Below are 22,908 nucleotides of genomic sequence, written 5' to 3' on the forward strand. Positions count from 1 at the left end.
TCATGAACTGCAAGATCATGACCTGAGCTGAAGTTGGAAGCTTAACTAACTGAGCCACCCTGGCAGCCCAAGAACTAAACACTCTTTACCAAAACTTGCATATACATGAGCAGCTTCCTCAGGTGATTGCTCAAATCTTCCTTGACTACTGTTATAAAAAACCTGCTCATTGCATGAAAAGTCTGGTAGGTACTAAGCATTGTACAAGTCAAGTTTGTATTAAAGTGAAAATTATTAAATTTAAGGGCCACCCATGTCTCTATGATATCTATTCCTTCCCTCTATTATGCTTCTGGTAGTCTTAAAGTCACTGTATTTCAACCTATTTGTATCTACAGAGCAGTTTCAGGTATGTGCTAGGTGATCAAAAAATGTTGGTTGTATTTAATTTCATTTAATTAGTTCTTAAATCATTTAAAAAATGTGAAGTTTAGGAAAAAATAGCTTTGGTGTTTCCTGTCAATTAGCTTGTATTGTTTATATAATAAAGGAAGCTATATAACTATAAATTTCCTTTTCCTTCCAAGAGTGGCTCTGCAATTTTATCTAAATGATCAATTATCTCATATAGATAGGTGTAAGGGAAGGGGGAAGGAAGAAAAGAAAGGAGGGAGGGAGGGAAGGCAAATGGTTTCTTTTCCTTAAAAGAAATATCTCTTTAAATATAAAATCATTGTTGCATTCTATTTCCAGCAGTATAATGAATTGATCATATATTCTAAAATAAACTCTCCCCTTGCAAAATGGATAAGATTATTTTAAGAATCCTTTTAGATGCATAAGAGATTTAGAAAAACACCAAGGAAAATTTTCAAAGGCCAAAAATGGAAAGCTACTTTGTAAGATGGTACTGTTCCCATCGTTGCCCTGAAGGCATTTGCCAGCATGGGTATCCTGGCGTTTTGGGTTCTAACTACTGAATGGGACCAGAAATCAAGGCTCTGCTCCTCTGCAAGGTGGAGAGTCAAAAACGAAACTCAAAAAAAACCAAAACAAAACAAAACAAAAACACACAAAAAAAACGAAACTCAAAGCCAAGTCCTTTGAAGAGCAAACCTTCAGAAAGCCTGCTCGCCAGCAAAGGTGACAGCAAGGAAAAATGTCTGTTTGGGCCATAAATTAGGGAGACAGGATGGTTTTCTTAGAATTTATAACCATAGTCCTATCCTTACATGGCTCAGGATTTAGATATTCTCTACATGTTTGGTCCAGAAAACCCCCAAAACAAGAAAAATAACAGATATGGTTCCAGGGCTGGTTACCTCCTTCAGCACCAAGAAGAACCTAAAATACTTTTTTCTAGAAGTGTGCTTCCTCAACACAAGTCTTGCAGAATTCTTTCAGAGAAAGGCTAGTGAAACATGAGCTAACAATCAGAAATTATAAAATACACAAAGAAATAAGCCACCGTGGGGCACCTGGGTGGCTCAGTTGGTTGAGCATCCTGCCACGGCTCAGGTCATGATCTCACGGTTCATGAGTTTGAGCCCCGTGTCAGGCTCTGTGATGACAGCTCAGAGCCTGGAGCATGCTTCAGATTCTGTGTCCCCCTCTCTCTTTCCACGCCACCCCTGCTTGTGCTCTGACTCTGTCTGTCTTTCAAACATTAATAAACAACAACAACAAAAAAATTTAAAAAAAAGAAATAAGCCACCTTGAACAAGAGAAAGAAAAAAACAGTATAAACCTCTTCACAGATTTCTTAGAATTATAAATATAAAATGTATCTGAAATATTTGAAAAATTGTGGATTGTGGATCACATAATGGTCATTAAATGATTCAAATAGTGGTATTTGTGCTCTATATGGAGGTCAAATATAGAGAGAATTTGGGAAGATGTGTTTGGAATAATGGAAATTTTCAGACTAAATCCTGAAGAGAATTGAAAAGGCAATTTTCCCTCAAGCCCAACTCCTGCCTTCATCCTTTCTACATCTTTCTCTTGCCTTCTCTTCTCCATCCCCTTTGGAAAGTCTGGAATGTTCACTCTGACTAACCTTAGATTAAGGTCAACCCTAACCATATAAGCATCACTGCCAACAGTCAACTGGAAATCTTTTTTTTTTTTTTTTTTCAATTGTTTTTAAGGAGAGAGCACCAGCAGGGGAGGGGCAGAGAGAGAGGGAGAGACAAAATCTCAAGCTGGCTCCACACTCAGCATGGAGCCTGACATGGGGATCAATCTTACAACCGTAAGATGGTGACCTGAGCTGAAATCAAGAGTTGGACACTTAACCAACTATGATAATCCAGAGATAATACTCATGTTCTATTTTTATTTGAAGATATTATTTTATAATATCAATTTTAAAACACTCTCATTATGGCATATGACTTAAATGTGATAAAGAACCATGCTATTTCATTTGAATATGATAGTAAAGAAAATTCACAAACTTTTTATACAACTTAAAACCACACAGACTTCTATCTGAAAAATGAAATTTTGTTTAGTGTAACTACCAAAAGACTATCCAAAATATCTCAGTCTTAGAAAAAGCACAGTGTTTCAATAAATGCTTTATCAAAGTCTGTTATATATTTTTAATGTTTTTATAGAATTAGGTCCAAAACTATCAACAGCTTTCTCAAGGCTAAGAACTACTGGCAATGTCATTATTACATATTAGGAGGCTAATAATGTATTTTTAAAGTAATTTATTGATTCAACAACATTTAAATGGACATTTGCTTTGTGCCTGATACTATGATATGCTCTGTAAATAATTAATGAGCAAAAATAGTCACAGTTCCTGCTCTCATGGAGTCTACGATTAAGAGACGAGCACAGATAATTATTGCAGTGGTCATCAAATAAATGTAGAATTACAAGTGGGCAACTATAACATTATTCTTTTTGACTATAGTCAACAAATACATTGATCTTAAAACACTTTTAAAGAATATTTAACTTGTCAAAAGTTAAGGGGCAATGAGCTACTTTGGTCTTATTGTGGGTACATTCTTATAAATATAACTCAAATCTCCTATGGGAAATCTTCAATTGATACTATACCTATTTAATCTTTTTGAATTTATTAACAATTTTGCCAATTTTTAGAAATTTTAGGAACTATTCATTAAAATCCCCAATGACAGGGCACCTGGGTGGCTCAGTTGGTTAAGCGGCTGACTTCGGCTCAGGTCATGATCTCGAAGTTCATGAGTTCAAGCCCTGCGTTGGGCTCTGTGTTGACAGCTCAGAGCCTGGAGCCTGCTTCGGATTCTGTGTCTCCCTCTCTCTCTGCCCCTCCCCCACTTGTGCTCTGTCTCTGTCTCTCAAAAATAAATAAATGTAAAAAAAAATTTTTTTAAATCCCCGATGACAAATAACTGAATTTATTAATTTTAACATTTTACCAAATTTTGTTTCTTTACTTGAAAACTTTGAGGCAATGTAGATTGTATGGGATACTTTCATAGATTTTTAATATTTTTACTTTCAATGTGATATCATAACTGCATTTTAGGAAGTTTCATTTGATTCTCACTACACCTGCCTACTAGAGGAAAGATGGATACACAGGCCAGCACATCAGGTGGGCTAAGCTGTTAGTCCCAGACAGGGAAACCTGAACTGGAGGACAGGGCTCACAGGGATGGGGAGAGAGCCTGCTGACCCCAAAATCTGCAAATACTGATTCTTTACAGCCCTCAAGCAATCTAAACCCAACTCATGCAAAACTAATAGTAGGAAACTATGAATATGAAAAGAAAAACAAGGGTTTGTTAAATCTGTATTTTGGTGACTGTTTAATAATTTGGCCCTTTGGTAAACTGGCTTTTAGATGATTGACTTTAGTCCATTTGGCCTAGAATTAACTATAGCACGTCAATCTGACTTGGTCCTTAGTCATCAGATAAGAATATCCTGGCAGCCTGAGGCTAGAATGGAGACAGAACTGAAGAGTGAGTGCAAGTTGGCCAGAAGGGCAGAGAGGAGAAGAGCAAGGCAAGAACCGGGGGAGGAAGGACACATAAAAAAGCCTGAACTGGCAAGAGAAATTGGGTTGAGATGAAGCCAAGGAGTACTCCAGGTCCAACTAGGATGAATGTTGGAGGCTATTTTTAAGAGTTCTATCTGTCACTGGAAAGCAGTGATGGTGTTTTAAAAGGGGTAACATGATGAGATTTGGGTTTTGGAAAGCACTCTGGCCACAATGTGGAGAATGAACTGGAGAGCAGCTGGGGCATATGCAAGAAGATCCAGCAGAAAATTCTTAACAATGGTTTGCTGAGAGATGACAGTAGTGTGGACTGGGGCAGGAGTGAAGGAGACGGTGAACAGTGGACAGACTGAAGTAGTTGTGATTTTGCTTCACTGAAGTCATTTGAATATCTGAAGACATTTTTGGTAGTTACAACTGGTCTAGAGGGATGTGCTCTTGGCAAATAATGCATAGAGGCCAGGGATGCTGCCAAACATCCTGCAATGTGTACAATAGTCCCGCATAATAAAGAAATGTATGACCCAAAATGCTACAGTACCCAGGCTGACAAATAGTGGGCTAGAGAGATACTTAGGGAGTAACACAGACTTCCTGTTAGAAATTAACTGTAAGTATAATGCCAGATTTATCAAAATAAAATACAATGACCATAAAAAAAAAAACACAGGGTCAGTAACTGCTTTAGGGACAACAAAATTGAAATAAACAGGTGCAATTCAGAGCAATTATTAAATACATATGTATAGTTACTATATGCTTACACGGGATGAGAGCTGTAAACTGCATTCCCAGCTTGACAGAAATACATGGTGACTAAATCTAGCATTGTCTGCAAAAGAGGCACGCACTTCACTCTGGTAACAGTCAGCAGGATCTAAATTTAGTTTATACGCTTAGTGCATTAAAATAGCATCAAGAAGCTCAGGAAGTCTAAAACTATCACACTCCAAGTTTCTGTCTATACTGTTAATAGCTACTTGCCAAGATCCCTGTTGCCCATGTGATGATTATAGCCTATTAAAAACATGTCCTCCGCGAAGTGCTCTAAAAAAAAAAACAACAACAAAAAAAAAACCCAACAAAAAAAACACCAGGAAATGTAGTTAAGTGAATGATTCCAGATAAAATAATTGGCAACACAAATATCACAATGTAGGCATTCATAAGGAATATATCTTAACTCCTGAAGTTTTGTGAGAGCTTTATGAGGCTTTTTTTACTGTTTACCATAAAAGTTAAAATGCTTTCAATCAGAGTTCCAGTGTCACAATGGTAAATTAGAAAAGCAAATAAACATTTTTATTTGAACAGAAAATCTACTAATTGCCTACATGTGACTTGGATAAAAGCTGAACTGGGGAAGGTCTGAGCCTATTACTGAAAATGAGGAAAGATTAAGACTGTGCTTGGTACCTTAATTTATCTGTTAAACCTCTCTTCTATTCAAACAAACAAAACCCAGATGGACTAACCCAATGAAATTCATGTTTTCACTTCCGTTCATAGGACCTCCTAAAATGCAGTTTGAGTTTAAAAAAAAAATTGCTTTATTTTCTGAAATTTCAGTTCAAGATGTATTCCTTCCAGGAAAGTACTCTCAACTGTTGCATTCTGCAATCATCTAAGCAGATACAACCCAGGAGGACGAACTTATAAAAAGTTCAGAATTAACGTCCTAGAGCAAGGATAGTTTTTTTTTTTCCTATCAAGAAGCCATGAACAAAAAAGGAAAGAAAAATCGGCAGCTTCATAAAGTCAAATTAACTCATGTTAGTGTTTTCTTTTACAGGAATATATATACTGTACTCTCCTACACTCATGGGCAGGTTCTTGTCCAGTGTTAGATACATGAGATACAGAAAGTATCTGCTTCAGTCACTTTGTCCCCTCACACGTGTACTGCCCTCTTCATGCCTATGCTCCTGTGCCTATGACTATAAATAGAACTTCAGCTACGTACATAGCTACCTAGAACAAAGACTACATCTCCCAGTTTCCTTTGCAGCTAGGCCTGGCCAGGTGACAAAATTCAGTCCAAGTGAAGCTTCTGGATATTTTCTTAAAGGGAGAGGAAGCCACTTTGCTTCTTTCTTCCTGTTGGCAGGAATTTAAACATAATGACAAACCCAAGCATCAGCACAGGACATGGAGGGCAAGCTGCCCGTGGATATCAGAGCCAAAGAGAGAAGCTTGGTTCCCTGACACTAGAATGTCACACCAAACATGGAGGGTCAACAAAATATGTTTAAGTGAACAAGAAATACAAGAATTTAAAATAAATTCTTAAGTCACCACTATTTAGTTTTCTTCTGTCACTATAGATGGCTTTAATCCCAATGAATACAATGTCTTTGCATTGTACATTTCTGATCAGCTGTGTCCTCTGTCTTACTCTGGGATTCTCATTTACATACAGACTTCAAGTTACATGTTTTTTCAGGAACTCTTCCAGCTGCCAATTTCCACAGAAAATTTTCTTTACATTTAACTAGGACTTGTGATCTATACATTTCCACCTAATTTTAAGTTTTCACAATATTGTGTATCAATATATATTAATTTGAATTTACTCTAGGCCCACACAACTAGCTGATGAATTCCTTAAGTTTGGGAAATGTTCTTTCTACTTCCTTGTATTCCTAATACTTTACTAGAGTTTATAGATGTTCATATACCTGCATAAAGGGAAGTAAAGGAAAGAAATGAGGGAAAGAGTAAAGAAGGGAGAGACAGAAAATGAGAAGGGAAGAGAGAGACAAAGACAAAAAAGGACAGTCCAATAAATTTAAAAGCCACATGCAACATCTTTTGCATCCAGATATATTTAATAAAAACTTTTACACTTTTATACACGTGGGCATTATTGGAATGTTATAGGATCACTTTAAACACCTATTGATTAAACATTCCTGAATAGCACTTTTGAATGCATTATTGAGTGAAAATCTTTGGGGATAGGAGATGTCTCAAGCTGACACAATAACTCCTCAGGAGTGTAGAGGATAGAATCTCCATGGCGCACCTGGGTGGCTCAGTTTTTTAAGCATCCAACTCTTGATTTCGGCTCAGGTCACGATCTCACAGTTCATGAGTTCGTGCCCAGCATCTAGCTCCACAAAAAATGTGTAGAGCCTACTTGGGATTCCCTCTCTCTCTGTCCCTCCCCTACTCGTGCTCTCTCTCAAAGTAAATAAATAAAACTTAAAAAAAAATAATCTCCTTAAACCATTCTGTTGTTCTTCTTTGTTAAAATCATTGTTAACAACAGCAACAACTGCTAATAAGAAATGAAATTGAATAAGGCTTAAAATTTTGCTAGAAGCTCAGAATGATTATCTGACACTGTCTCTTGAGTCTGAAGAAAAGCAAGAAACCAATCCAAGGGTATATCTATGAGCCAGGGCCAGTCAGGACACAGTTTCTCACTGTTACTGACAGAGAATAAAGAACTCAAGTCTTCTCATGGAGTTTGCCAGATTAGAAGTATCTTCTTGTTCCTACATTCCCTTATGTATCTGGCTTTCTCAATCATGGCTTACCAAATGGTTTTGAACTTCTAAGTCTTGACAGTTTTGACTGTGTATGTTTCTTTTTCATGCTTTTGGATACCTTGTAAGTCTAACCCTGATTCCGGATTTTTCTCCATTTTGCCTTAATTTTGTTTAAGGCAAATTTTGACTACAATTAATCCTGGCTGATAAGAAATGGCTCCACTTTCATTTTCATTTCCACTCCTTTCTAAAAATAAGCTTTTCACTTTGGAACAATTTTAGATTTATTCCATTTTTTTTAATTAAAAAAATTTTTAATGTTTATTTATTTTTGACAGAGAGAGAGACAGAGAGACAGAGAGAGAGAGACAGAGCATGAGTAGGGGAGGAACAGAGAGAGAGACACAGAATCCAAAGCCATCTCCAGGCTCTGAGCTGTCAGCACAGAGCTCGACGTGGGGCTTGAACTCACAGACAGCGAGATCATAACCTGAGCCGAAGTCGGATGCTCAACTGACTGAGCCACCCAGACGTCTCTATTCCATTTACTTTTGATAATGAAGTGGTGCTTATTCTAGGAATGCAAAGTTGGTTAAGGATTCTAAAATCAATCTAATTTTTACCACTATAACAGAAGGAGAAAAAGCATGCAGCCATCTCAATAAGTGTGGAAAAAATACTTAAAAAAAATAAAACATCCATTATTGACAAAAACATCTTAGTAAAGTACTAATAAGATGAAACTTCCTAAATTTGAAAAACGTTGTCTTTAATCAAACTAGTATAGTACCTGTAAAAACAAACAGACACATAGACCAATGGAACAGAACAGAGAGCTGAGAAATAAACCCACACATATACAGTCAAGTAATCTATGTCAAAAGTGCCAAGACTACATAACCGGAAAAGGGTAATCTCTTCAATAAATGGTATTGGGAAAACCGGAAACTCACATGCAAAAGAATGAAATAGGATCCTTTATCTTTCTTACACCATATACAAAAATCAAGTCAAAAGGGATTAAAGACTTAAATGTAAGATTTGAAACTGTAAAACTCCTAGAAGAAAACATAGGGAAAGAGATCCTTGATATTGGTCTTGGTTGGAGACATCCAAAGCAAAAGTGAACAAGTGTTACCATATCAAACAAAAAACTCCTACATAGCAAAGGAAATGACCAACACAGTGAAAAGGCAACCTATAGAATGGGAGAAAATATTTGCCAATGACATATCTGATAAGCGGTTACTCTCCAAAATATATAAGGAATTCATAGAATTCACTCAAAGAAACCACCTGATTTAAAAATGAAAGAAGCTGAAGACATTTTTCCAAAGCAAACAAATAGTCAACAGGTAGATGAAATGGAACTCCTCATCACTAATTATTAGGGAAATGCATATCAAAACCACAATGAAATATCCCCTCACACCTGTTAGGATGGCTATTATTAAAAGACAATAGATGAGGGGCGCCTGGGTGGCGCAGTCGGTTAAGCGTCCGACTTCAGCCAGTCACGATCTCGCGGTCCAGGAGTTCGAGCCCCGCGTCGGGCTCTGGGCTGATGGCTCAGAGCCTGGAGCCTGTTTCCGATTCTGTGTCTCCCTCTCTCTCTGCCCCTCCCCCGTTCATGCTCTGTCTCTCTCTGTCCCCAAAATAAATAAACGTTAAAAGACAATAGATGAAAGTGTTGGCAAGGGTGTGAGAAAAGGGAACACTTTCTTACCACTGTTGGTGGAGATGTAAATTGTTACAACGATTATGGAAAACAATATGGAGGGGTCTCAAAATATTAAAAATAAAACTTACCATATGATTCAGCATATATCCACTGCTGGGGATATATCCAAAGGAAATGAAATCAGTATCTCAAAGAGACATTTGCACTCTCATGTGCATGGCCACATTATTCACAATAGCCAAGCTATCAAAACAACCTTAAGTGTCTGCCAATGTATGTATGTATGTATTTGTGTGTGTGTGTGTGTATACATATATATATACACCACATTTTCTTTATTCATGTATATCCATATATCTATATCTCATACATATATCTTATATATATAATGGAGTGTATTATATATTAATATATATGATATATACATATATACATATATGTATATATACATATACATACACACACACACATATATATATGTATATATATATATATATATATATATATATGTAATGGGTATTATTCATCTATATAAAGAAGGAAATCCCACCATCTGGGACAACATGGTTGCACCTGGAGAACATTAACGCTAGTGAAATATGGTAGAGAAAGACAAATACAGTACGACCTAATTTATATGTATCTAAAAAGGGTGAACACATAGAAGCAGAGGATAGAGTGATGATTGAGAGGGTTTGGCATAGGGAAAATAGGAAGGTATTGGTCAAAGGCTACAAACTTTTAGTTACAAGATGAATATGTTCTGGGAATCTAATATACAACATGGTGAGTCTAGTTAATAATAGTGCATTATATCCTTGAAATTTGTTGTGTTCTCACCACCACCACCACAACAAAAAAGGTAACTATGTGAAGTGATGGATGTGTTAATAAATTGATTGTGGTCATTCACTTCACAATGTGTATGTATATCAAACCATTAGATTGTATACCTTAAATATACATAATTTTTATTTGCCAAATACCTCTATACCTCAAAAAAGGTGGGGAAAAAAGGTTATCTACAAAATTCCTAAAGCAGATATCATAAGGATTAAATATTGAAAAAATTCTCTCTGAGATTGACAGTGAGACAAAAATGTACTTTATACTTTTAATTGATACCATTTTGAAGTTTCTAGCTAATGCGATAAGGAAAAGAAAAAACATTTTAAGAATGGGAAGAAAGAAATGAAGCTGTGTAATTATTAGCTGATGATGAGATTTGTGTGTGTATAAAAATCTCAAGGATTTCAGATAAATAATTAAACATATAAAGTCAATTTAACAAGAATGCTAAATAAAAAGTCAATCAATAATATCAATTCAATGTCTATAAAACAGGTAGAAAATGAAATTTTAAAAAACTTATAGGGCATCTCAGTGTCTCATTGGTTAAGCATCCAACTTTGGCTCAGGTCATGATTTCAGTTTGTGGGTTTGAACCCCGCATTGGGCTCTGTGCTAACAGCTCAGAGCTGGGAGCCTGTTTCAGATTCTGTCTCTCTGTCTTACAATAAATAAATAAACTTAAAAAAATAATGCATTTATTTAGGTCAATAACAGAGGACAGCATTTTCTACTTTTTAATATATTTTTTCCATATCAAGTAATATGTGCAAACAGTGTGTCATACCTTCTTAAATATAGCAATAAATTTCAAATGTGGATTCTGTTTCGGATTCTCTTTAAAAAAAATTTTTTTTTACATTTATTCATTTTTGAGAGACAGAGAAAGAGCACAAGCAGGGGAGGAGCAGAGAGAGAGGGAGACACATAATGAGAAGCAGGCTTCAGGCTCTGAGCTGTCAGCACAGAACCCGACACGGGGCTCGAACTCACGAGCTGTGAAATCATGACCTGAGCCGAAGTCGGACGCCTAACCGACTGAGCCACACAGACACCCCTGGATTCTCTTTTAAAACTATAGTAATATTACTGAGTTGTTCAGGGACCTTATATTCTTACGTTCTTTACTTGACTTTTCTAGTTTTTGAGAAAGGAAGAATTATTAGTTTCCTTTTGAGAGATTATACAATTAGAAGGATTAAAGATAGAAATATGTTAGACTGTGGTTAGAGAAATAGATTAGAACACCTGGTTAATAAAATAATTAGTATGATCACTCTGTATAGCTTAAATATTCTTTGATCACTATATTCTTTTTTTTTTAATTTAATGTTTATTTTTTAGAGAGCGAAAGAAAGAGACAGAGCGTGAGTCAGGGAGGGGCAGAGAGAGAGAGGGAGACACAGAATCTGAAGGAGGCTCCAGGCTCTGAGCTGTCAGCACAGAGCCAGACATGGGGCTCGTATTCATGAACCATGAGATCATGACCTGAGCTGAAGTCAGATGCTCAACCAACTGAGCCACCCAGGCACTCCGGATCACTATATTCTGTGTTTTGCTCTAACTTCCACCAGGGTATTTTAAAATTGCACACCTTTGATTGCAATGAGTACCAGGAAGAAGAGTTCCTATGACTTAATTGACGTCATCTGCACTATTAGAAAAACACAATTCAGAGGTTTATAAAATGATGATGTGCTAGGAGTCTCATCCTTGAATGTGGGAAATGGTTGATGTTTCACGGTTGATGGTTGTGTGCACTGGTACAAACTCTATGGAAGGAAGTTCGGCGAGCAGTAGCGACAGTCTGAAATGGGCAATTTCTAAGCCTCTGTACCCAAGTTACAGCAATTACTCAAAGGAAACAACTAATGACACACAAAGACTTGCCTACGAGGTTATTTGATGTAGCATAATTTATATTAGCAAAAACCTTACTATAGTATAAATGTCAAATAATAAAAAATTATTAAATACCCATGGCATATTCATATTCACTTTGGAGCCATTAAAATAGGACTGTACATGAATTGTTATAAGACAGTATCTGGCCAGACAAAGCAGTAATATTCAAATGCTGTCCTCAACTAGTCACCTTTCACCTGTGATGCTATGAAAGGATACATATGCATGTGACAGAGTCAAACGAAGGAAGACATTATGCCAAGGCTCCTGTGACTTTTAATACTTAAATGACAGCAGAACAGTTCTTTCTGACACATTTTTCCTGCATCAGCAGGACCTGACTCTACTTATTACAGTATCCATTTCCCCACCCTCTTCCCCCTTTTGTGACCCTACTCCCTTTAAGCAAGTTCAGAACACAATTTTTGAATTCCTGCCCATTTTACTTGATGATACCCCCTGGCTCCCATCTCCATGTGCAGAACTGACATGATTTGCTGGATCTATGTGTCCTTCTCTGGGTTTCTTTCTATTTCCTACTGTTCTTGTTGTAACTACAAAGTAACCCCCTTTTATTTTAAAAAGTGAGCTCTTTGATATCTTACTTCTGATGCCTTATGTTCTGATTCCAAATCTCAGAATAGTTTCCTAAAAGCCTGAAGGCTTTGTGCCTTCTCACTGTGGTTTAACTCTGAACAGATCTATTCACTAGACTTTAGACTGATATATGGCACAAGTATATAACCTTCTTAACCCTCGGGTTTGTGATAATTTCACTGAATTTTTATTCCTCCTCAACGCGAGAAGCAAACACTACCCTTCCCCCAATTTGGTAGAGGTCCCCAATCCTATTACTTATTTTTTTGTATCATTACTGTAATTAACTCCACTGCCCAATGAGATAGAATCAATATATTGGATCCCGGAAGTTCATAGCTGAGATCATATTTCTATACTGTAGGCTAAAACAATTCATATTCTTATACTGTAGGCTAAAAGATCCTAATCAGGAAGGACAGTCATCCCCACTGCAGTGGGGAGCATCTTGTTGGTGGAAAAGCAGACTGTATACAGAATCTCAGCTTCCTTCTCTCTCATTCTTTCTTTTTGAATGCCTTTAAAAAAATTTTTTTTAGCATTAATTTATTTTTGAGAGACAGAAAGACAGAGTGCAAGCAGGGGAGGGGCAGAGAGAGAGACAGAGAGAGGGAGACACAGAATCTGAAGCAGGATCCAGGCTCTGAGGTGTCACCACAGAGCCTAACGTGGCGTTCAAACCCACGAACTGGGAGATCATGACCTGAGCTGAAGTCGGACGCTCAACCGCTCAACTAACTGAGCCACCCACACCCCTTGAATGTCTTTTAATGACTTACAGTGCAAACAAATAATGACAAATAATTAAGCGGGACAAAAAGTACCTTCCGGATGGTAGGTATAAAAGCATCACATTTTTGCTTTACAAGAATGTCCTCCACAGCCACACACAGAATTAAGATGGGAGGCACCAGTTGGGCTACCTGTGACTGGTAGAGAAGCATGGTGGCAGCAGCTGTTGGGGTTAATTTCTCCTTGTCTTTTCATGTCTTTAATTGTGAAATGGTTTACAAAGAAACCGCATTTATTACTTTACCATTAGAGAACATTAATGTTCATCTCTTTTTAAAATGTGGCTACTTTATCTTGAACATCCTGAACAAACCGTGTCAAGGCCTAAGTTTTGTTTGTTTGTTTTTATCTGTTTTCAATCCTCTTGTTTCCCCAACTTCATCATCCTTTAGTGCTATTCTCATACAACACTGTCTTATTTTTAGCTTTTTTTTTTTAATTTTTTTTTTCAACGTTTATTTATTTTTGGGACAGAGAGAGACAGAGCATGAACGGGGGAGGGGCAGAGAGAGAGAGGGAGACACAGAATCGGAAACAGGCTCCAGGCTCTGAGCCATCAGCCCAGAGCCTGATGCGGGGCTCGAACTCACGGACCGCGAGATCGTGACCTGGCTGAAGTCGGACGCTTAACCGACTGCGCCACCCAGGCGCCCCTTATTTTTAGCTTTAAAATAAGAAATGTTATAGACGGGATCCTGATTTGAAAAAAAAAATGTACAAGTTTGCTTATGGGAGATTTGAATACTGACTGCATATTGGAACATATTAAGGGGATTCTTCACTTTTTCAGACATCATGGTATTGTGTTTATGTATTTTAAAAATCCCTTATCTTTTAGGGATATAAATGAAATGTTTGCGAATAAAAAAAATTTTAAATAAAGTAGTATTTCTTTAAAAAAATGTTATAGATATAAGAAAGAAGAACTTTTTCACATTTCTAAAACACAGCCCTTCCAACCTAATAATAATAATAAGCACATATAATGTGTTTCTCAAGTTCTCGGTTTCTAAAACCTCCCTTCTACATTCACTGCCTGCTAGTAGAAGTCTCCATTAATAAAATAAAATCATGCAAAAGGCCAGGGACTATTTCATTCTAAATATATGTTCTGTATCATCTCTGTGCTCAGATTAGAAGTAATTCCTGGACAGATACATACTCAGAGTTCAGCTTGGTGGTGGACCATGGCTGTAGAGCTGCTTCCATTTACCCTGTTGAGGTAAACAGTTACATCTTCACTCTCTGCTTAGCAGCAAGTAACAAGAAACACTACATTATAAATAAAATGAAAGGGACTGAGGTCACTTCAACTCACCTTCTAAGCTTCCTCCACTTTAAAATGGTAAAATAAAATATTCATGAACTACCATTATGTGGTTGAACAAAGAGGGAGGCATTTCCTCTGACTTATATTAATCCATGATAGCCCATAGCCTCCTATCAAGTCAATCATTTACACCCATTTCTGCCTCATATATGAATAAGGAAGGTAGAAAACACAAATGGCCATGCAAATGATGCTTGTCAAGTAACATTAGAATCAACAAGTGAGACAACTAATCAATCTTTCTAACAGCATGACAAATATACTGAATCAACATTTCAAATATTCACTGGCACTTTGAACAAAAAACACTACCTAGTTCATCCACAGAATAACCTATTTCCCCAAGGGATATCCAAGGATGCCCAAGGCAACCCATCCTTTCTGAGAATTTAGGGAACATAAATGAATACTGAATGCAAGTTTATTTTCAGAGTTAAAATTTTACGCACTTTAAGTGAAATAGCAATACCGAAAGTAATTTAACATCTTTTAAGATAATTCAAAGTGCTTAACTCATTTAATATAATTATCTCTTAACATTGTTATATAGTCTCTATTTTCCTAGTGCTCTTTAGAAAGGACAAACTACCCTTCCTTTTACCATAATTTTTCCCTTGTCTATATCTAATTGAAGAGCTTTCTATCAGGAAACTTGAAAAATGGATAATTACTGCTCTGGGGCCTCTCATCAACTATGAACTTGGGAATTGGAGTTTCTGGCCTTTCTTAATGAAAAGTGTCTGAATTAAATTTCCTTCATCTCACAAGTATCATTTTTTTTTTCTTTTGGTAAAAAGTTTCCCAGAGAATCTCTCTTAATAGCCACTGGCAAAACCCATAATTCTACTACTGAAACAATGAGATCTATTTTCCAGATCATCAATCTTCATTCTCCAGACAGATACAATTGTTTGAAGAGTTGCAATTACATTATCCCTCGGTGCTTCTTCAGCCTCCACATTTGACTGATTCCACAGTTAAACAATTAAAAGGCCAAAGGAATTGAGGATTAATTTTTATCTCTAATAATAAAAAGTTCATTGCATTGAATTCCTTGGTATCAGCATCATCACCCTCCTAATTAAAAGTGCAATAGTTATATAATCTTGCAAAAGGAGAAATGGAAGTCAGTACGCATTCATGGACTATATAATGCGAGCGTAGTAACTGCAATCATCTTGACTGTATGGACAGCACCATTTTATACTACCTACAAATGAGTCAATTTAAAGTGCTAGGCTTAGCCTATATAGAGCTAACACTTAATTTCATCCTCTGATGCTAAACATTACATGTTTTTCAATAGCAAACTATATTTAGCAAGAAATAGGTCTAGTAGATTCCAAACCATGGGATCAAGAGTCAGATGCTCTACCAACTTAGCCAGCCCAGAAGCCGTTAGTAGATTCCAAACCAAAAGTAGATAACTAGGATGAACCACACACAGCATCAGCATGTATAATGTTCTACTTTAGTTGGCATCAAAGGCCAGCAGGAGGCTGTGCCTTGCAGCCTTCTAATAATCAGAAAGGAGTCGAGGCCAACCCTTCTTCACATTCCCTTCCCTTTCTACACCACTGCTCCTATCATCTCATCATGTTACCATCAGTTCTGTTCATGTTGGGGTTCCCCTCAATGGCTCTAGGAAGACAGGCCTCCCTGTACCTGCCCAGGTACTGAGGTTTGGTTTCCACAGGCCTCCTCCCGGAGGAGGATCTCCTCCTGGTTTCCACTAGCCTCCTCCAGGAGGAGGATCTGAATTTTTCACCAGCAGCCACAGTGTCAGTGAGGTATGGTGTTGGAACCACTTTTAAGTTTTTATTTAAATTCCAGTTGACATACAGTGTAGTATTAGTTTCAGGTATACGACGTAGTGATTCAACACTTCCATACAACACCTGGTGTTCATCACGACAAGTTCACTCCTCAATTCCCATCACCTATTTCACCCATCCCTCTGCCCACCTCCCTTCCAGCAACCCTCAGTTTGTTCTCTATAGTTAAAAGTCTGTTTTTTGGATTGCAGCTCTCTTTTTTTTCCCTTTGCTCATTTGTTTTGTTTCTTAAATTCCACATATGAATGAAATCATATATTTGTCTTTGACTTATTTTGCTTAGCATAATACTCTCTAGCTCCACCAATGTCATCACAAATGGCAATATTTCATTCTTTTTATGGCTGAAAAATATTCCATCATATATCTATATATCTAATCTATATCTATATCTATATCTATATCTATATCTATATCTATATCTATGTCTATCTATCTCCCATATCTTCTTTATCTGTCCATCAGTTGATAGACGCTTTGGCTCTTTCCACAATTTGGCTATTGTAGATAATGCTGCTGTAAACACTCTGGTGCATGTAATCCTTTGAATTAGTGTTTCTGCATTCTCTGGGTAAATGCCTAGTAGTGTGATTGCTGGATTGTAGGGTAGTTCTGTTTTTAACGTTTTGGGGAACCTCCATACTGTTCACAGCAGCTGCACCAGTTTGCATTGGGAGCCACTTTTCAAGAGAAAATTGCCTGTGAGCTTCTGGAGTACTTCATGGTCTGTATACTCTGAGTGCTTGGCACAATGCCTCAGATGAGATAGAAATTAAAAAAAAAAAAAAAAAAGACACCAAAACCTGGAAAAGGAAGGATTTACATTAGAAATTGGCCTGGGGGAAGAAATTGGCCTCAGGATTTGGGTCTTATTAAGTGCTCTTTTATACACTTGTGTCTCTGAGTCTTAACTTCTTCAGGGTAAAATTTGACAGTAGGAGAAACAGAAGGTAAGGAAGGTGAATGATAGGCTGGGAGAGAGATCAATGTTTTAACTGTATGATTTATGACAACTTTCCTTGATCCCAAAACCACAGACCCCTCAACTTGCCTTCCCCTAAAACACTCCATGAAATCATCGTAGAAATCACCCAACAAATACTATATTTAAACATTAAAAATTATCTTAATCTGCTAAAAGTTGATGGTTTTCATCTAACACAACTAAAATTTTATTTAAAAATATACACCTTAGAAAATTACCTGAAGTCTATGTAACAGTTCATGAGTGGGCTTCTGAGAACTACTTTTTGTTTTTTCTAATTCTCTCATGAGGCAGCTGACTAGTTAAGCCAACACTTGTATTGTTTTATCAATACATCTCCATATTTTATTCATTTCAGAATTTATAGACTAATTTCAGTATCAGGACTCGTCTTCCATACAACTATCACAGTCAACTACTGGGTGTTTACCCAAATAATATGAAAACACTGATTCAAAAAGGTATTTGCACCGCTGTATTTATTGCAGCATTATTTACAATAGCCAAATTATGGAAGCATCCCAAGTGTCCATGAAGAAATAAATGAATAAAGAAGATGAAGTGTGTGTACACACACACACACACACACACACACACATATACACAAATATATGTACACACAAAATAAAGAGTCCACTTATCTTGAGCACAGAATATATAGAATTGTGGAATCACTATATTGTACACCTGAAACTAATATAAAACTGTATGTTAACTATACTAGACTTTAAAAACATTTAGATGAAAATAAATAAATAATATTTAAAAAAAAACTATCACAGTCATACAGCCAGTCATGAAGGAAATGACCTGAACTATAGGGGAGACTCCCCTGAGACATGATGATTATTATTGGATTGCTGTTCAAGAAATGGGCTAACTAGTAAACATCAAGTGGAGGGACCTGTGTATTGTGATCTATTCTTTGGTTTCTGTTTCACAGGGTCAGTTGCTGTTTGTCATTGTCTTGACTCATCTCATGAACCCCAAATTTCTCTATTTCAAAATGCTGGCATGGAGTATGTTGCCCCACCCTAGCATTCACCAGCTGACCTGCACCTGCTGCAAGCCATATCACAGCAGGTCCTATCACGTTGGTTCTCAACTCTTAGAAATACCTGCCTCCACCCACACAGAGTTATCCTAGAAATTAATAACTAACAAGCTACTATATTAATAACACCACTCTGTCCCTTGTATATAATATTATAAAGCAGGCATCTTTGGAGTACAGGTCAGTCATTAAGAGAATGCATCTGGAGTCCAACAGACCTGGGTTCACGTGTGACTCTCAAGAGTACTAGCTGTGTGGCCAACAGGGTGCCTTCATGTCTCTGACTCTCATCCATAGAGTGGTGCTAACAACCCTACTACCTCACTGGGTTGATGTGAAGATTAAAAATGTTGCATGCATGATAGCACAAGGACTGGTGACAGTATTTGTTCATCTGTTGAGAGCTACTGTACTAGTGCTATTGTTAATGCAAAGGGATGTGCTTTAGAGTCACAATTTGTTCAAATCATGGCTCTGCATTTCAATTTCTTCATTTGCAAAGGGAGGCTGGCACCAATATGTTATATATTTGGTTCAAACTTTAGAGATAAATATATTAAAATCCTTGGTAAAACGCCTGGCACGGGGCAAGCACTCAATGAATGGCAGCCACTGTAATAATTACAGATGGAAAATGACTTTGGTTATGAGTCTGTAATTCATATGCCATAACTATCAAGTTGTTTAAAGTTTACAAGTCTTTTGATACCTTTCAGTGCTGCTGTTCTCACTCCATCATGATCCTCACACTGGCAAGGGTACATTATTCAGGCAGAAATGCACCCAGCCTTTCTCATCTTCTATCTACTGAGATGGGTCTCACCTCTACCAGCTCAGTTTCTTTCCCTTCTCTACCTCAGAGTCAGGTTCTGTTGCCAGGCAAGTTCTCTGGGACTTCCGTGGTCTAGAAATGAAAGAAAGGGGAAAGAGGAGGAAGAAGGGAGACAGGTGGGTTAGAGGTGGGGGAGGTGCCGGGGAGACTCCAGAGAAAAGATGCTGAAGGAACTGAGAGTGAGAAAACTGATGAAGGGAAGGGAAAGGGAATTTCCTGAATACTGTTTCATGTATCCTTTTCTTAATATTCTAGGAACATAAGTAAAAACAAACAAAAAAGAAGAGGAAGAAGAAAAAAACCCTCTCCTGTTGTTAGACTATGTTCTTTCAGTTGCAGTGCTTCCAGGCTGTGCCACGTGAGTTGTGGTTTCTACTGGGTAATAAATACTAGGGACTTGGCTGCTCCAGGAGGCAGAAATGCCATAGGAAATCAGGCACTGTGTAAAGACAGAGGCTACTTAATTTCCTAGGAAGGTAGCCATTTGAAGGAAATGCCTTTAGAACTCAACGCTCTGGAGTATCTGGAAACAGATTGCCAAGGGCGTAACAAGGAAGAGAGGCTTCCCTAGTCAAATCAGAGAACCAAGGAATCAGATGACCAGGGAGATCTGCCCCAGAGTATGTGTTCCTCAGTGGACCTGGAGATGGAGTTGGGAAGCACTAGGAGCCCCATAAAAATGGGGCCCAGCACCAGGGTAACATCACTTAAATTCAAGAAGTAGACTAGCAGCCCTCCATGCAGAGCAAAGAGACATCTGCCAGAGAGAGAACTTGGAAGACAAAAGGAATGTGGAAAAGAAGAATGCAAGAGAAGAGAAAGTAGGCTTATTAGGCTATGCAACCATGGCAGTAAAGCACTATGCAATGGATATTTTCCATCTGCCCTTCCAGAGCCATATAGGTCCCATTCTCCACCCTGTTCTGTGCCCTGGGGAGACTGACCTTTGTGGACTAGATCAGTGGTTCCCTTGTCCTCTGGCTTCCATTTGAGTTCAGTTAGTTCATGTTGGCTACCAGTAAGAGACTAGACTACAAGAAGAGAGGGAAGGCAGGCGTTTGTGTACGTCATTTTCACCCTAGACTTTGTTTGGATTTACTTCTTTCTGGTGGCAACAAACTGGCTGCACCCTTCCTAGAAGACAGCAGCTCCTTGCCTGCTGGTTGTCCCTCTGCTGTGCTGCACCTGTCTCTGGCTTCTGGCAATGGCTCTCTTCTCTCATTGTTTTAGGGTCAAGGGACAGTAATTGATTCCAGCTGTTGCTAGTTCCTGGCCCTTCTCTCTCTCCCATTTGTTCTCTTAACCCTGTCCACACTTTTGAAAATATCGCCTTCATTAAGCTCTCCTCAATTACCTGCTTGAATGTACCATCTGCTGCCTGCCCAGACACCAACAGATAGACCCCAGCACGATGATAACTGCACAATGAGAAAATGCAGACGCGGTGCATCGCCCTCCTGATGAAGGCAGAGGGTGAGAGAAAATATGAGACTAGAACTAAATCACTGGACTGATGACTTACTTTGGTTAGAGGATGTTTATTAACTTCATGCAAAGCCAAAGCTTGATTCATGGTAATATGATCTACTTGTAATTATTTTCCATGATGATTATTTTGGTAAAATAAGGCAATATATTTTGCAGGATTCTGGTATTCTTAGAATAAGCTGATTTGCATTGTTGCTCAATGGAAAGGGTTTTTGTTTTTTTTAACCATTTTTACCACTTATTGTGTTAAGTTACTTCATCTTTGTATGCCTCAATTTTCTCATCTGAAAAATGGGGATCATAATACCTTCCTTACAAGGTTAAATGGGTTCCTGCTGGATGCATGCTTGCTCACAGTAAATCCTTAACAAGTGACAGTTATTCTTGTGCTTCATCAAATCCTTTTCTACCCCAAGTGTCAGTTTAAGAAATCCAACAAGATTGTGGCCATATCAAAGGTGCTTAAATAGGGATGAACGCAATCAGTTCCCTCAGCACTGATTTAGATCTAGATGAAGAGGACTGATAAACTCCACCTGCACCCACCCTGCTTGCAGGGAAGCTGTGGCCAGGTTCCAGCAATCAGCTCCTCTGTCCTATTTCACTTTGATGAAAAATGAGCTCTGGAGTGTTTATTTTTTCAGAAATATATTCCAAACCACATCAATTTGTGCTACATGCCATACTTCAATCCTGAATTATTAATCAGTTAAAATCCTCAGAATTACTCTTGAAAATTCAAGTAAACTAGCAATACAGAATTTTCAAGCTCTAATATGACTCAAAAATTCATTTTCAAAGTCTTATCTTTTCTTTGTACTTTATTTTCCATAGTGAACATTCTTGAGAAGTTTGCTCAAGAATGTTCTGCTGAAAAAATATCAGACACATAGAATATGTTTATGAACAAATACTAAATCTTAGTTCTGTTCTTTTGTATGTTAGGCATCCTACTTGGCACAATATTTTTAGCATTACCATGCCTTCATTCACACGTACAATAAATATTTACTGAGTGCTAGTCACAGACCTAGATTCTGGAGAATCTCCAGATAATAAACACATAGAAATGTATGCCCTAATGGATCTTATATTCTAAATACAAGGTCAATGTATCTTCTTCATCTTTCATATATCTCTATTTACCAAAAAGTACTGGATTGCCAATGAATCTAGTGTTTCCAGAAACAATATATGATGTCCAGTAGATGTGAATTTCAGATCAACAATAAATAAGTTTTTTAGTATGTCACAAATATTTTGCTTGACTAGAGGTATTCATTGGACATTTTTATACTAAAAATTATTTTTAAACTGAAATTCAAATTTAACTGGGCATCCTGTCTCCTTATAGGCTAAATCTGGCAGTCCTAAAGGAAGACACTACTCTGTACCCTACTTGCTGAGTGACTTTGTGCACATAATTTAGTTTTTCTGGACCTCAGTTTGTTCATCCATAAAATGAAGGATCAGGTCCAAGGGAAATTTAAGGTTCCTTAAACTCCCTGGTTTCAGTTCTTCCCTAAGCAAGAGATCATGTCATCACATTCATCCATTCCCTCTCCTCCATTCATGACCTTAAAGCCAGTGGTCCATTCTCTGGCCCCACTTCTCCAGTCTCCTTTCCTCAGTACCCTTGGTGATAACCTTGATCTGACCCCCAGTGCCATGCCTACTGGCTTGACTAAGGCTATTAGTATTAATGCCAGTGTCCTATATTTGAGTAGAGCTTTGTTTCACAAAGTGCTTTTCCATACATGACATTACTGCAATTTGATACATTAAATTCTTTCCTACATGTCATTCAAAAAGTTTTGCTGAACTTGTCTTTCATGCCGCTGCATAAATCATCTTTCTCATCTACCTCTGTGAGCACTGGAAACCTTCTAAGAGATCTTCTCTCAATTAAAACAAGTCTGCTCTCATCTTTGAAGATTTTCCAGGGATTCAGTGTTTATCAGTCTTCCATCTTTAGTGCCTCTCCCTCTGTGCACACTGGAGTTTCCTCCTTGCCCCTTCTGTTCACAGGAGTAAGTACCTGCCTTCACCCATGTTCTTTCACCTTCTGACTCCTGTACCCTGAGGGGCCCACGGCAAGCCTGAACCACACAGCCCTG

At 37.7% G+C, this 22,908-nt stretch overlaps 1 protein-coding gene across 3 annotated transcripts in view; it reads right to left on the reverse strand.

Moving 5' to 3' along the window:
• ZNF385B (zinc finger protein 385B) overlaps positions 1-22,908 on the reverse strand; it is a 329,371-nt gene that overhangs the window by 229,283 nt on the left and 77,180 nt on the right. The window contains exon 1 of one of the 3 annotated variants that reach the window (XM_043577200.1): positions 14,430-14,483. The exons of the other annotated variants lie outside the window; for them this stretch is intronic. The gene's annotated coding sequence lies outside the window, so the exon portion shown is untranslated. Of the gene's footprint in view, positions 1-14,429; positions 14,484-22,908 lie in introns of those variants that run through there. 3 annotated transcript variants of the gene reach the window in all.

This window comes from Prionailurus bengalensis, chromosome C1 (genome assembly GCF_016509475.1).
Source record: "Prionailurus bengalensis isolate Pbe53 chromosome C1, Fcat_Pben_1.1_paternal_pri, whole genome shotgun sequence".
Taxonomy (NCBI): domain Eukaryota; kingdom Metazoa; phylum Chordata; class Mammalia; order Carnivora; family Felidae; genus Prionailurus; species Prionailurus bengalensis.